This window comes from Salvia miltiorrhiza, chromosome 1 (genome assembly GCF_028751815.1).
Source record: "Salvia miltiorrhiza cultivar Shanhuang (shh) chromosome 1, IMPLAD_Smil_shh, whole genome shotgun sequence".
NCBI classification, from domain to species: domain Eukaryota; kingdom Viridiplantae; phylum Streptophyta; class Magnoliopsida; order Lamiales; family Lamiaceae; genus Salvia; species Salvia miltiorrhiza.
The window spans coordinates 10,235,925-10,250,425 of NC_080387.1; the positions used below are offsets into that span (position 1 = coordinate 10,235,925).

Below are 14,501 nucleotides of genomic sequence, written 5' to 3' on the forward strand. Positions count from 1 at the left end.
TTTAAATTATTTTTCCTATGATGAGGAATATTATAATTGAGTGAGTGCACTAATATTACTGCTATAATTATTTTATTTTGGTCACATGAATAATTATACTATGGTACTTTATTAATGATTAATATTTCCATAGTTTTTGTGATTATTATTTAATCACCCTTCTCACATGATTTATTTTTAATTTCCCAAGTATGAGACTAATTACTAAAATTTACTAAGTGTAGAGATTGAGAGAGTAGAGATTTAGAGAGTAGAGATTAGAGAGAGTGTAGAGATTAGAGAGAGAGAGATCAAGGCATTAATTGCCAAATATTTCATAAGATTCTCAAATCCTCTTTAAAGATTCACAAATCTTTTATAAGATTACCAAGATCATTTCATATCTTGCAAATTCCTCTCTCTCCTTCTCCCCTAACTTTCGACCACCACCTCTCTCCCCTTCATCTCTCTACTTTCCACCATTTTCCTCCATTGATGCACCTTCGGAGCTTCACAAATTCATACCAAAACTCAAATCACCCTCTAAATCCACCTTAAACACCTTCTATCTCCTTAGATTCAAGAAGATCCATGGAGATTCAATCTTGAAGTTAGTGAGAGAAAATTTGATATTTGGTGTAAACTTGGGTAAGTGATCTCTATATCCATAGATTAGACTTGTATGAGTTTGTATATGAGTATATTTGAAGGATTGGAGCAAGAAATCACCCCCTCTCTTATTCTTCAAAATTTTCGAAAAAAAAAATGGGTGTTCTACCCTTCAAAAATTTTTCTTTTTCTTTCCTTGTTTTGAGGTGAGAAAAGTGATTTAAGTGATGAATTGATGATGAATATGAGTCCATGAGATGTATATGATGTCAAATGATGATTTTGATATGAGTTAGTTTATTAAAATTAGGGCTATGTGTATCTACGCTCTAATTTGTAAATTGATGGTTTATATGTGAGTTAAATGGGTTAAGATTAATAGATATATGATGAGATTAAAGATCCATGTGAGTTCATAAAATGTCAAAGAGTTTAGTTTGGTAAAAATTGGGATTTTCTTGTCTATGTGTTTAATAAATGATTTGGCTTAAGATATGTGTAATTGAGCATGATGTTGGTGTTTTAATATGTTTGATTAAGTCTATTGGAAGCTAAGTAAAATTTTGACTTGAGTTAGTTTATGAGAGTTTTTGAGTTTTCATATTTTGAGAAGTCAATAATTGATAAAATGAGGTCTAATTTGCTTTATGACCATTTTGTGAAGTTGTCATGTTTTTGTTGAGAGTTTATGTGAATATATGAGTTTTTATTAAAGTTTGGTTGGTATGATTATAGGGGATTTATATGTATAAAATGAGTTATATGAAGTATGAGGTCATTTTGAATGATTGAGTGTTTTTAAGCATGAAATTGAGAAGAGGATTGACTTGATACGTTTGTAGAAACGTTTTCCTTGAGATTTGAGTTAAGATGTAAAAGAGGAGAGTTAATTTGAGTATGATGAGTATTTTAAATGTTTTTGAATGTTTTTGAGTGTTATATGTGTTTAAAATGAGCTTTGATTGGTTTTCTTTGAAGGAATGTTGAATTGAGCATTTAAGAGTTTGAGATGAGTTTTTGGTGATTTTTCGTAGGCTACGGACCTATTGTGATCGACGGGTTGTCGATGTCTAATGGCTTTGAAAATTTTACAGTATGTCCCTACATGAGTCTTGAGCATACCGGTAAACTTTCAAGTCATTGGGACTTGATTTACGATTTTTACAAAATGCAAAACCAAATCTGCACATTTCTACCGGGAATTTCAGAGAACAGGGGACAAAATCATTCATTTCAGTAGCTTCCTGTATGATCTAGCTTTCCAAATTTTTATGGTATCTACCTTACTGTATCGGCTAGATATCCACCAAATTTGAGCTCAGTTTGACAACGTTTACTATTTTGCAAAAATCAATGTTTCCGATTGCTCAAAACTGCCGAATATGGTAGACCGTGGTAAAAACGCCATATCTCCCAAACCACTTGGAGTTTCTGACTCTACTTTTTTTTTAAATGAAACTAGACTCAAATACCTTTCTTTTGGTATGAGTCTGGAGTCCAGGAGATGTCGGACTCAGAACGTGTTAAATTTTGAAGTTGAGTCAGTGGGAAAACAGAACATGATTTGTTGATGTTTGATTGTATTTTCTTATGTGCCTTATGTGTTTATGTTGCCTAAGTGTTTTAATGAGATTAGACGAGTCTTATATGAGAGATAAATCGAGACTTAGAACCATGATTTTCTTGAAACCTATCCTTGGACTTAAGGATTTGAAATGAGTGAAGAAGTTTATGTAGAGTCGATTAAGAGATAGAATATAAGATAGAGCATGAGTTAAGGCATGAGTTTTTGTCGTTGAGTTCTAATCGAGATTCATTTTATGACATGAACCTTCGATGATGACGATGATCCCTGAAGACACGAGCAGAGCAGGGAAGTAAGTAACTCCGCTTTGACGGGAGTTTTTGAGTAAGGTCTTCAGGTGGGCAATATTTTGAGTATACATATATTATCCGAGCTTTCTAAAATGATTTGATGATATAATGATGTTATGAGCTTATCAAATTATTTGAGATAAATGATGTTGAGAAATGTTTGACTTGCCAATTTTTGATGTTGAGCTTGTATGTTACCCTCTACTGATGAGATGAGACGAATTCGGGTCCTGGGCAGTTGATAGCTATCCTGCCAGGGCTAGTGTACACAGAGGTGACTGTGAGCCGTCTTTGGGTCGGCCAGTCACGGTGCTTGAGAAGGAGGCCTACTTCTCAGTACCTTTGATGATGATGAGTTGTAGATGTGGTACATGCATGATGAGTACTATGATAGCGCTATCGTTTATTTATGATGTTGATTATGAAAACTGCATGCACAGATTCATTTAATACTAACTTATTTCTGTGTATTGCTGAGATGTGGCAAGCTTCAAACTTATAGCTCTAAGAGCGCCTTTCTTGTTTTTCGGCGTTTGCCCACTGAGTATTATATACTCACGCCCTGCATGTATTTCTAAATGTGCAGGCTAAGCGAGGAGTGAGATTGGTCTGGTGCTGGTGGGGGATCGTTAGATGACGTATTTACTTTATCGTATTTCCTTTTTATCGATAAAGTCTTGATGTGAAGTTACTTTGAATATGAATCAAGTAATATACTCACGGTTATGTGTCTCCATACATGTAACCGGTTCGCCTTTTGCTGCGATACTCTGCATATTATGTTTCCTTATGAAAAATAAGCTATACCTGTTTTGTTTTTGATCATGAAATTCCTGTTAATTAAAAAGTTATAACGACGTTGACGATTTTACCCTTGGGATCATTTATGATGATTTTCCCTTAAGCATTCTTTGATGAAAGCTTCCGCTTGATGTTCGACCTATTCTTCTTATCTTTTATTCTTTAAAAATAGTCGTATCGATACTCGTACCCCACTATCACTAGTGTCGGGAATCGGGCTGCGACAGGGTGGTATCAGAGCAGGTCATCTGCTCTGAGTCTATTGCTTGACTGAGTTGAACCTTTGATTACTGGTATCTTTTTAAATTGAGTACTAGTCTAATTTGAATTCTTAGGCTAGTTTGAGAGAGTCAGTTTGAAACGAAACCCCAGCACCCCATCTCCTCCGGCTTAAACGAGGTAAGAAGTTGATGTTGTTTCTTGTCGCTTTCTTGATTGAAAGTTGAGTTTGTTTCACTAATGAGTTATGAATTGTTTTGATGGCGGAATTGTTTGAGATGATGGAATCTGATATGAGGCAGTTGATGTGGAATATGAGGAGAGATGTTGAGGCTAGTATAGCCGATGCCCCACCGTACCAAACGAGGACGAGTATGTTGTTGATTGAGATGTACCAAGTAAGTTTCGTCATCCATTTTCTAATGGATATGATGTTTTATATTACAGGATGCCGAGTCATATTGAGATAGCGATGCAGCGATGGTTCAGGGAGTATATCCCGGACGAGGATGACACCTTGGGTGAACTTCTGGCACACTATCACCGACGATGGAGGAGGGCTATTCCCTACGGGATCAATGGCGCAGAGGCCATTACGCTTTTGATTCCACTACTGCCACCTTTGTGGCGAGACTGGGCGGCATCTTTAGTGCCCCAGTACGTAGATACTACCTGGTTGGAGGGCATCAGGTACGGAGACCTTAGTGGCTTTATCGCGACGCTGAGCCACCGTTACTTTGCTTATGGTGATCCACCTTCACCGCCGTATGGAGAGCTTGAGGTACCAGCCCAGGGAGGGGAGCTAGTTGTTGTACCTCCACTTCCTGAGGAGCCGTTTCCGATGGCACCTCTACCCCCAGCTGATCCGATTTCAGTTTCTCTCGAGTCTGATGATCCAGAGCCGATGGTTTTCGAGCCGTACTCACCTGGGATTGAGCGTGATCCGTTTGCGTTTGTATCACTTATTCCTTCTCCCAGCGCTGATTTCTCGCCTTGGGATTTGACACCGGCGACGACACCGTTGCCATTGCCACCTGTTGAGTCGGCGCAGCCGATTGTTTCTACTGAGTCTGAGACGCAGCATGTTCCTTCCGATCCATATCCGAGGGTTGCCCCGTTGCCTGAGCCAGGCACTTTGGCTTTTCAGACGTACATGCACTCGATTCTATATTCACCGTACCGAGACGCCCAGGAGGGAGGATCTCGGCCGGCACGCTCCGATAGTGATGAGGAGGACCCCGATGAGGAGACTCCCGAGATGACGGTCGGCTATGGTTGGACGCAGCCGCTGCAGCGTCAGACTACGGCCGATGGAGTTGATACGTGGATACCTATTCCTGAGACACCTGTCTATACTCCGATAGTGGATGAGTCAGACTATGACAGCCCGTATTGATGGAGGCGACGAGCTGGATCTCGAGAGATGATGCCTAGTGATCACGTATGTCTTGTAGACGCGTATATATGTATAGATGCATAGTTGTTATATATATATATATATAGGTAGAGAAGCATAGTATAGTGTGTATGTGTGTATAGCATAGATCTATATATGCTTAGTATTTATGATGCTTGTATAGCCAGAGCATCATTTTGGTGTTAGGGCCTTTATACATAGGATCCTACTTTTGTAAAAGACCTCGAGAGAGAGGCAATTTTCCATATATATATATATATAAGAGATGTTGATGATTAGTGAGTTTCACTATCTTTATCAGAGTTTCGAGAATAATGATGATGTTTGATGAAAAATGAGAAATAGAGATTGATGGGAATTACGAACGATGATAGACGAGAATTTTGAGAATTTTGAGATCATAAATGAGATATAGAAGTGAAATGAAAACGAGGATTTGTATTTTGTAACGACGAACGGTTAGTTTAGAAGCCGATAGTTATATAACTCTTTTTCCTTTATAGTATACCTCCGAGAAGAAGAGGGAACAGAAGGAACATAAATCGAGAAGAAGATGAAGAAGAAGAGCAGAGAAACCAACCGTTGAGATAATACGACGAGAGTTAGAGATTTCATCGCGATTTAGGGACACGACCCTAATAGGACGAACGTGTTATGAAAACTTCATGGGATGCATAGATACTATTGACCAATTGTACTTTGAAATAGAGGTACTTTTACCGGGACCGCGCGTATCATCGCTAGGATAGTCATGAGAGTAGACTTATTGAGTCCCTATCCCGCTTGGACGTATTTAAATTTTTCTGCATCCATTTGAACTCCAACATGAGATGAACTATTTGCTATTAAGAAATTTTTCCAGATCCACTGTGTTTGAGCCTGAGCCGTTTGTGTTGGAAATCCTTACCCCTTTGCTTTAATAGTGGACAATCTATTCATTCATTTTCCACTTAGTGGATTGCTTCTACTCCCAGTATTGATTTACCCCAATCATATCATATCTCAGTTTTATTCTAGCTTCTGTTCTAATTTTTGATCTTACCTTGATTGTAACTTCTTCATTATCCTTGAAATAGCACTGGCTATTATGGAATCATTCCATTACTTGAGCTCGTCTTGTTCAAGATCAGACATTTTTATTCATCACATCCTATTCCCTACCACATCCGACAAGAGTTAGGATCGTCTAGGTAATTAGGATGGTATAACAAGAAGAGTGTATGGAAGAAACCCGATTTAGGGGAGCAGTCGTAGAATATATTTTATTACGGGACGAGCATGACTGTTTGATTATGGATTTTCTTATATTAGCCAAGTATGCCGAAAGCTAATCAATTCGAGGACGAGAAGAAGTGATGCTAAGCCAGAATAGGCAATAGCAGATTCAAGAAGATCGAGATGACAGATTAGAGCAGATAATGTTTTCCACGATAGTAGACTGAGATGACGACTAGTATAGATGTAGCATCGTCACAGTATTACAGGATGTTTTATTTTCGTCATTCCCCGCAGTTAGTAAGAGTTCTCGAAAGAGAAAAACTTTCATATATGTTTATATGACGATGACCAGAGAGTCTCTATGCTTGAGTAGTGTTTTGAGCTGATGATTGCGATGATAGACATGAGATATGTCTTTGACGTTGAGTTATGAGAATTTAGAAAATAATATGATGTCGAGTAAGAGTCTTACGATTTGTGAGTTATGAGAATTAGTTCTAAGGTTGATATATGTTCCCTTCGAGTTTTGTCGAGAAAGAGAAACAAATTGAAAGAAAGAAATAGAGTTGATGATATGAGATAAGGCAATAAAACCGTAGCTGAATACGAACGTCAGTTTCGCGACTTGGTTCGGTATGCCACATATCAAGAAGAGATGAACGAGAAGATGTCAGGATTGTTTCGATCAGGTTTGAGATAAGAGGTTCGAGACGATTTAACGAGTCAGAATGCGGTTATGTGTACTGAAGCATTAAATAGAGCATTTGATATAGAACTGGCAATGCAGCCAGAGAACGTGATTTGAGCTTCAGCACCCAAACGAGTTAGAGCACTCAGACGTGCAATCCATCCTTTTCTGGATGCAGGCAAGAAGAAAAGAGAAAATGGGATGACCGAAGTTAAGATCCCCAAGGAGCCGTGGCAGGGTCAAAATACGCCACCGCGACATCAGAACTGAGATGAACAGCCTTATAATTGGCCCAGCTGCCCCAGCAGCAGTTTTTCAAGGACCGCGAGGATTATCGCTTTGTCGAAGAGCAATAAATTACGTCGGAGAGAACGCAAGATGAGAAAGAATAGCTGTTACACCTGTGGAAGGATCGGACACTACTCGCATCAGTGTCCGAATCGTCAGCAAAGTGGAAGCGAAAGACGATCGAGTCAGTTTCGACCGCAACTCGAAGCAATGAAGGGAATCCTATCGCTACCTCCACCATAGCGACAACAGCCAGCCTATCGACCACGTCAGTCAGGAAGGCAACTACCAGCCCCGCAGGCAAATCAACCGCATCACCAGAGACTGTTTGCGCTTAAGTAGAAAGCACCAGACAAGAATAGAGGAAATTTGTCAAATATAGGCAAGTTGAATGATGTGCCCATAGTATTTTTGTTCGACACTGAACGTAGAGCTTGCTCCATAACCTCTAAAGAGTAACCGCACCCATAGGTAGAATTACTACGGTTTTATCCGTATGCCCTAACTTAGAATTTAAGTTAAAATCGATTAAGCTCGAGATCAGAAATCTGAGACTGATGTATATGTGGTACTTGGATATAATATGGGGAATGGACTGGTTAGAGGAAAACCATGCATAGATACAATGCAAGGAGAGACGAATATCTTTTCAGCCCCCTGGCCAAGAACCCACTTCCTTCATTGGCATTAAGAGAAAATGGAAGAAGACGCCGATCATCTCGGCGCTACAAGCAAGAAATCTCTTGCGGAGAAAAGATACAACCGTGTACGCTGTATATCTGAACCAGAGAGATGAATTCGAGGCAAACGTTGACGACGTACCAGATGTGCGAAGAGTATAAAGACATTTTCCTGAGACTTTACCGGGATTACCCCAGATTGACAGCTTGAGTTTACGATCGAGTTAGAGCCTAGCGCCGTACCGACGTCGAAAGCACCGTACAGAATGGCCCCTGCTGAGTTACAAGAGTTAAAGCTGCAACCCCAAGAATTTCTAGATATGAGTTTCTTTTCGACCCAGTGTTTCCCCATGGGGAGCACCAGTACTTTTTGTTAAAAGAAAGATGGAAGCTTGAGGCTGTGTATCGATTATCGAGAGTTGAACAAGTGACGTTAAAAAAATAAATATCCGTTACCCCGGATCGATGATCTATTCGATCAACTACAAGGAGCGAGCACCTTTTCAAAGTTTGACATGAAAACGGGATACCATCAGCTGAAGATATGATCGGAAGATATTTCCGAAGACGGCATCGCGTATGCATTATGGCATTACTATAACTCAATGATATTTGGAAGATATGTCTTTCGGTTTGACGAATACCCCCGGCAATATTCATGGACCTCATGAATCACGTTTTTCACGAATACTTAGATAAGTTCATGTTAGTCTTCATAGACGATATCCTGATTTACTCGAAGAGTAAACGAGAACACGAAGAGCATTTGAGGATCGTGTTGGAAAGATTACGAGTGGAAAAGCTGTATGCGAAGTTTAGCAAATGCGAGTTTTGGCTTAAAGAAATCAATTTTCTCGCCCATATTGTTTCTACGAGAGGAATTAAAGTGGACCCAGCGAAAGTCCAAGCGATACATGAGTGGAGATCGCCAACCACACTGCACGAGATTCGTAGTTTTCTAGGATTAGCAGGATACTATCGACGTTTTATTGAGGGCTTTTCGAAAATCGCTAAGCCATTGACGCACCTGCTAAAGAAAGAAGTCAAGTTCGTTTAGAGGGACGAATGCGAGCGAAGTTTTCAAAGCTGAAAAAGAGGCTTACTAATGCCCCAGTGTTAGCTGTTCCGAAAGCGGACAGAGAGTATGCAGTTATACTGATGCGAGAGGGAAAAGTTATAGCGTATGCTTCGCGACAACAGAGACCACACGAGATGAGTTATCTAACGCATAATTTAGAATTAGCAGCCGTAGTGCTTGCTTTGAAGATCTGGAGACACCGTCTCTACATAGCACTGTGTGAGAGATACACCGATCATAAAAGTCTCAAATAATTCTTGAGCAAAAAGATCTGAACATGCGATAAAGAAGATGATGAAAGTTAGTGCAGGATTACGATCGAGGAGCAAATTATCACCCTGGAAAAGCTAACGTTGTAACCGACGCATTGAGCAGAAAGAATCAGGGAGAGTTAGGATTTCTCCTTACACGAGAAGTGAACCCAATCAAGGAATTCGAGAAGATGAATTAGAAGGTAGAGATACCACCACCAACGACAGAAATAATAATTTCTGCACTGAGCATGACACCTGACTTACGATCGAGAATAGTCACAGCTCAGAGAGAGGATGAGAAGATGGAAAGATTGCGAATGAAGATTCGAATCGAGAAAATAGAGAATTATCAAGAGGCGGCAGATAATGCCATTTTAGTTTTAAGAGAGCGACTGTGTGTGCCTGATAAAGAAGAGCTGAAAAATGAAATTTCGAGCAAAGCTCATGATACCTTTTACACCGCACAGGCGGAAAGTATGAATACGTGCCAAGACTGAAACGACGCTTTGATAGGAGAATAAGAAGCGAGAGATGGCATCATTCGTAGAAGGATGTTTAACGTGTTAACACGTGAAGGTGCCACTTTGGCAACCTTATACAATTATACCTATTAGAGACTTTCACAATAGAAGTGGAACCGCATAGCCATGAATTATGGCATCGATTAGCAAAATCGAGAGAAGAAAATCAAACAGTTGAGTAATCACTGATAGATTCTTTCGACGTTAGAAATGATGTTTGTGTGAGTTTTTCCCTATCTCGGGGAGCATGTCATTTTCGAGTTAACGAAGAACTCAAACCGAGATATATATATATAGGACCTTATGATATGTATTAAAGTAAATAGGCCATGTAGCCTGTAAACTAGCGTTGCCTCTGAGCTTCGCGAACGTCCATGACGTTTTCCATGTTTCTCAATTGAGAAAGTACGTGTTTGATCCAAAACACATCATCCATCGAGAAGAAGTGTCCCTAGAACCAGATTCGAGCTATGAAGAGAGACCTGATGCTATGCTGGACCAGAAGATCCAACAATTGAGGAACAAGATGATTCCTTAGTAAAAATCCAAAGGAGACCTCACGGTCAAGAAGAATCAACATAGGAACTTGAAGAGAAGATGAAAGAGAAGTACCCAGAGCTTTTTCCCGAAGAAGAATAACTCAAATTTCGGGACGAAATTTTTTTTAAGGGGGGTAGGATGTAACACCCCGTACTTTTCCTATGTTGTGAGATAGTGTCTTAACACTATTGAGAGTACTGAGATGTCGAATTACGAGACTACTTTTTTTTTTTTTTTTATGAGCAGATAAGACAGATTGTCTTTTAAATAGAGATACGAGTGAATAAACCGATGATGGAATTAGAGTGATGAGATTTGAGAAATGAGTTGAGATAGAGATGCTGATTGAATTGAGCTGAGATTTTATTTTATTTCCAACTACCGGGAATAGAGATACCGGATACTGAGATATCAGAGATTGACTGTCCTATTAAGAAAATAGGAATAATGAGTTGGAAATAGAGTCGAGAAAGAAAGAGTGAGAACCTTGATGAAAATAGTCGGTTAGAGAGAGACGTTTAGTCTGTTTGTGTTTGCCAACTGCTTTGATGTGATGTTATGTGAATTTACGTGACTGAGTGATTATGTGATTTTGTGACGTGTGTCAATATGACCATATTATTATGATTTTTATTTGAAACCTTAGCACTTGGGAATTTTTATTAAGTTTCCAAAGAAAGTGCGGTTTGTTTTTACCGAGAAATCGAATGATGCCGGTTTATGGAAATTTTTCCAAGCATAATATTTTTTTTTAATTATTTTTCCTATGATGAGGAATATTATAATTGAGTGAGTGCACTAATATTAGTGCTATAATTATTTTATTTTGGTCACATGAATAATTATACTATGGTACTTTATTAATGATTAATATTTCCATAGTTTTTGTGATTATTATTTAATCACCCTTCTCACATGATTTATTTTTAATTTCCCAAGTATGAGACTAATTACTAAAATTTACTAAGTGTAGAGATTGAGAGAGTAGAGATTTAAAGAGTAGAGATTAGAGAGAGTGTAGAGATTAGAGAGAGAGAGATCAAGGCATTAATTGCCAAATATTTCATAAGATTCTCAAATCCTCTTTAAAGATTCACAAATCTTTTATAAGATTACCAAGATCATTTCATATCTTGCAAATTCCTCTCTCTCCTTCTCCCCTAACTTTCGACCACCACCTCTCTCCCCTTCATCTCTCTACTTTCCACCATTTTCCTCCATTGATGCACCTTCGGAGCTTCACAAATTCATACCAAAACTCAAATCACCCTCTAAATCCACCTTAAACACCTTCTATCTCCTTAGATTCAAGAAGATCCATGGAGATTCAATCTTGAAGTTAGTGAGAGAAAATTTGATATTTGGTGTAAACTTGGGTAAGTGATCTCTATATCCATAGATTAGACTTGTATGAGTTTGTATATGAGTATATTTGAAGGATTGGAGCAAGAAATCACCCCCTCTCTTATTCTTCAAAATTTTCGAAAAAAAAAAAATGGGTGTTCTACCCTTCAAAAATTTTTCTTTTTCTTTCCTTGTTTTGAGGTGAGAAAAGTGATTTAAGTGATGAATTGATGATGAATATGAGTCCATGAGATGTATATGATGTCAAATGATGATTTTGATATGAGTTAGTTTATTAAAATTAGGGCTATGTGTATCTATGCTCTAATTTGTAAATTGATGGTTTATATGTGAGTTAAATGGGTTAAGATTAATAGATATATGATGAGATTAAAGATCCATGTGAGTTCATAAAATGTCAAAGAGTTTAGTTTGGTAAAAATTGGGATTTTCTTGTCTATGTGTTTAATAAATGATTTGGCTTAAGATATGTGTAATTGAGCATGATGTTGGTGTTTTAATATGTTTGATTAAGTCTATTGGAAGCTAAGTAAAATTTTGACTTGAGTTAGTTTATGAGAGTTTTTGAGTTTTCATATTTTGAGAAGTCAATAATTGATAAAATGAGGTCTAATTTGCTTTATGACCATTTTGTGAAGTTGTCATGTTTTTGTTGAGAGTTTATGTGAATATATGAGTTTTTATTAAAGTTTGGTTGGTATGATTATAGGGGATTTATATGTATAAAATGAGTTATATGAAGTATGAGGTCATTTTGAATGATTGAGTGTTTTTAAGCATGAAATTGAGAAGAGGATTGACTTGATACGTTTGTAGAAACGTTTTCCTTGAGATTTGAGTTAAGATGTAAAAGAGGAGAGTTAATTTGAGTATGATGAGTATTTTAAATGTTTTTGAATGTTTTTGAGTGTTATATGTGTTTAAAATGAGCTTTGATTGGTTTTCTTTGAAGGAATGTTGAATTGAGCATTTAAGAGTTTGAGATGAGTTTTTGGTGATTTTTCGTAGGCTACGGACCTATTGTGATCGATGGGTTGTCGATGTCTAATGGCTTTGAAAATTTTACAGTATGTCCCTACATGAGTCTTGAGCATACCGGTAAACTTTCAAGTCATTGGGACTTGATTTACGATTTTTACAAAATGCAAAACCAAATCTGCACATTTCTACCGGGAATTTCAGAGAACAGGGGACAAAATCATTCATTTCAGTAGCTTCCTGTGTGATCTAGCTTTCCAAATTTTTATGGTATCCACCTTACTGTATCGGCTAGATATCCACCAAATTTGAGCTCAGTTTGACAACGTTTACTATTTTGCAAAAATCAATGTTTCCGATTGCTCAAAACTGCCGAATATGGTAGACCGTGGTAAAAACGCCATATCTCCCAAACCACTTGGAGTTTCTGACTCTACTTTTTTTTTAAATGAAACTAGACTCAAATACCTTTCTTTTGGTATGAGTCTGGAGTCCAGAAGATGTCGGACTCAGAACGTGTTAAATTTTGAAGTTGAGTCAGTGGGAAAACAGAACATGATTTGTTGATGTTTGATTGTATTTTCTTATGTGCCTTATGTGTTTATGTTGCCTAAGTGTTTTAATGAGATTAGACGAGTCTTATATGAGAGATAAATCGAGACTTAGAACCATGATTTTCTTGAAACCTATCCTTGGACTTAAGGATTTGAAATGAGTGAAGAAGTTTATGTAGAGTCGATTAAGAGATAGAATATAAGATAGAGCATGAGTTAAGGCATGAGTTTTTGTCGTTGAGTTCTAATCGAGATTCATTTTATGACATGAACCTTCGATGATGACGATGATCCCTGAAGACACGAGCAGAGCAGGGAAGTAAGTAACTCCGCTTTGACGGGAGTTTTTGAGTAAGGTCTTCAGGTGGGCAATATTTTGAGTATACATATATTATCCGAGCTTTCTAAAATGATTTGATGATATAATGATGTTATAAGCTTATCAAATTATTTGAGATAAATGATGTTGAGAAATGTTTGACTTGCCAATTTTTTATGTTGAGCTTGTATGTTACCCTCTACTGATGAGATGAGACGAATTCGGGTCCTGGGCAGTTGATAGCTATCCTGCCAGGGCTAGTGTACACAGAGGTGACTGTGAGCCGTCTTTGGGTCGGCCAGTCACGGTGCTTGAGAAGGAGGCCTACTTCTCAGTACCTTTGATGATGATGAGTTGTAGATGTGGTACATGCATGATGAGTACTATGATAGCGCTATCGTTTATTTATGATGTTGATTATGAAAACTGCATGCACAGATTCATTTAATACTAACTTATTTCTGTGTATTGCTGAGATGTGGCAAGCTTCAAACTTATAGCTCTAAGAGCGCCTTTCTTGTTTTTCGGCGTTTGCCCACTGAGTATTATATACTCACGCCCTGCATGTATTTCTAAATGTGCAGGCTAAGCGAGGAGTGAGATTGGTCTGGTGCTGGTGGGGGATCGTTAGATGACGTATTTACTTTATCGTATTTCCTTTTTATCGATAAAGTCTTGATGTGAAGTTACTTTGAATATGAATCAAGTAATATACTCACGGTTATGTGTCTCCATACATGTAACCGGTTCGCCTTTTGCTGCGATACTCTGCATATTATGTTTCCTTATGAAAAATAAGCTATACCTGTTTTGTTTTTGATCATGAAATTCCTGTTAATTAAAAAGTTATAACGACGTTGACGATTTTACCCTTGGGATCATTTATGATGATTTTCCCTTAAGCATTCTTTGATGAAAGCTTCCGCTTGATGTTCGACCTATTCTTCTTATCTTTTATTCTTTAAAAATAGTCGTATCAATACTCGTACCCCACTATCACTAGTGTCGGGAATCGGGCTGCGACAAGCACAAAAGACATGAAAGTCCCGATTTTTGATAAACTAGACTTTTTGAAACTTCACAAATGCAAATGAAACATTAATCTAATCGTAGATCTA

The 14,501-nt window shown here is 38.0% G+C and overlaps 2 long non-coding RNA genes across 2 annotated transcripts; both read left to right on the plus strand.

The window, feature by feature from the left end:
• The first annotated feature begins 236 nt into the window (after positions 1–236).
• On the plus strand, positions 237–3,346 carry LOC131006566 (uncharacterized). Its single transcript, XR_009095591.1, has 3 exons — positions 237–627; positions 2,447–2,510; positions 3,050–3,346. It is a non-coding gene; the product is annotated as an uncharacterized LOC131006566 (long non-coding RNA).
• Positions 3,347–11,190: 7,844 nt separating this feature from the next.
• LOC131006567 (uncharacterized) lies at positions 11,191–14,264 on the plus strand. The gene is made up of 3 exons (XR_009095592.1): positions 11,191–11,543; positions 13,365–13,428; positions 13,968–14,264. It is a non-coding gene; the product is annotated as an uncharacterized LOC131006567 (long non-coding RNA).
• Positions 14,265–14,501: the final 237 nt, after the last annotated feature.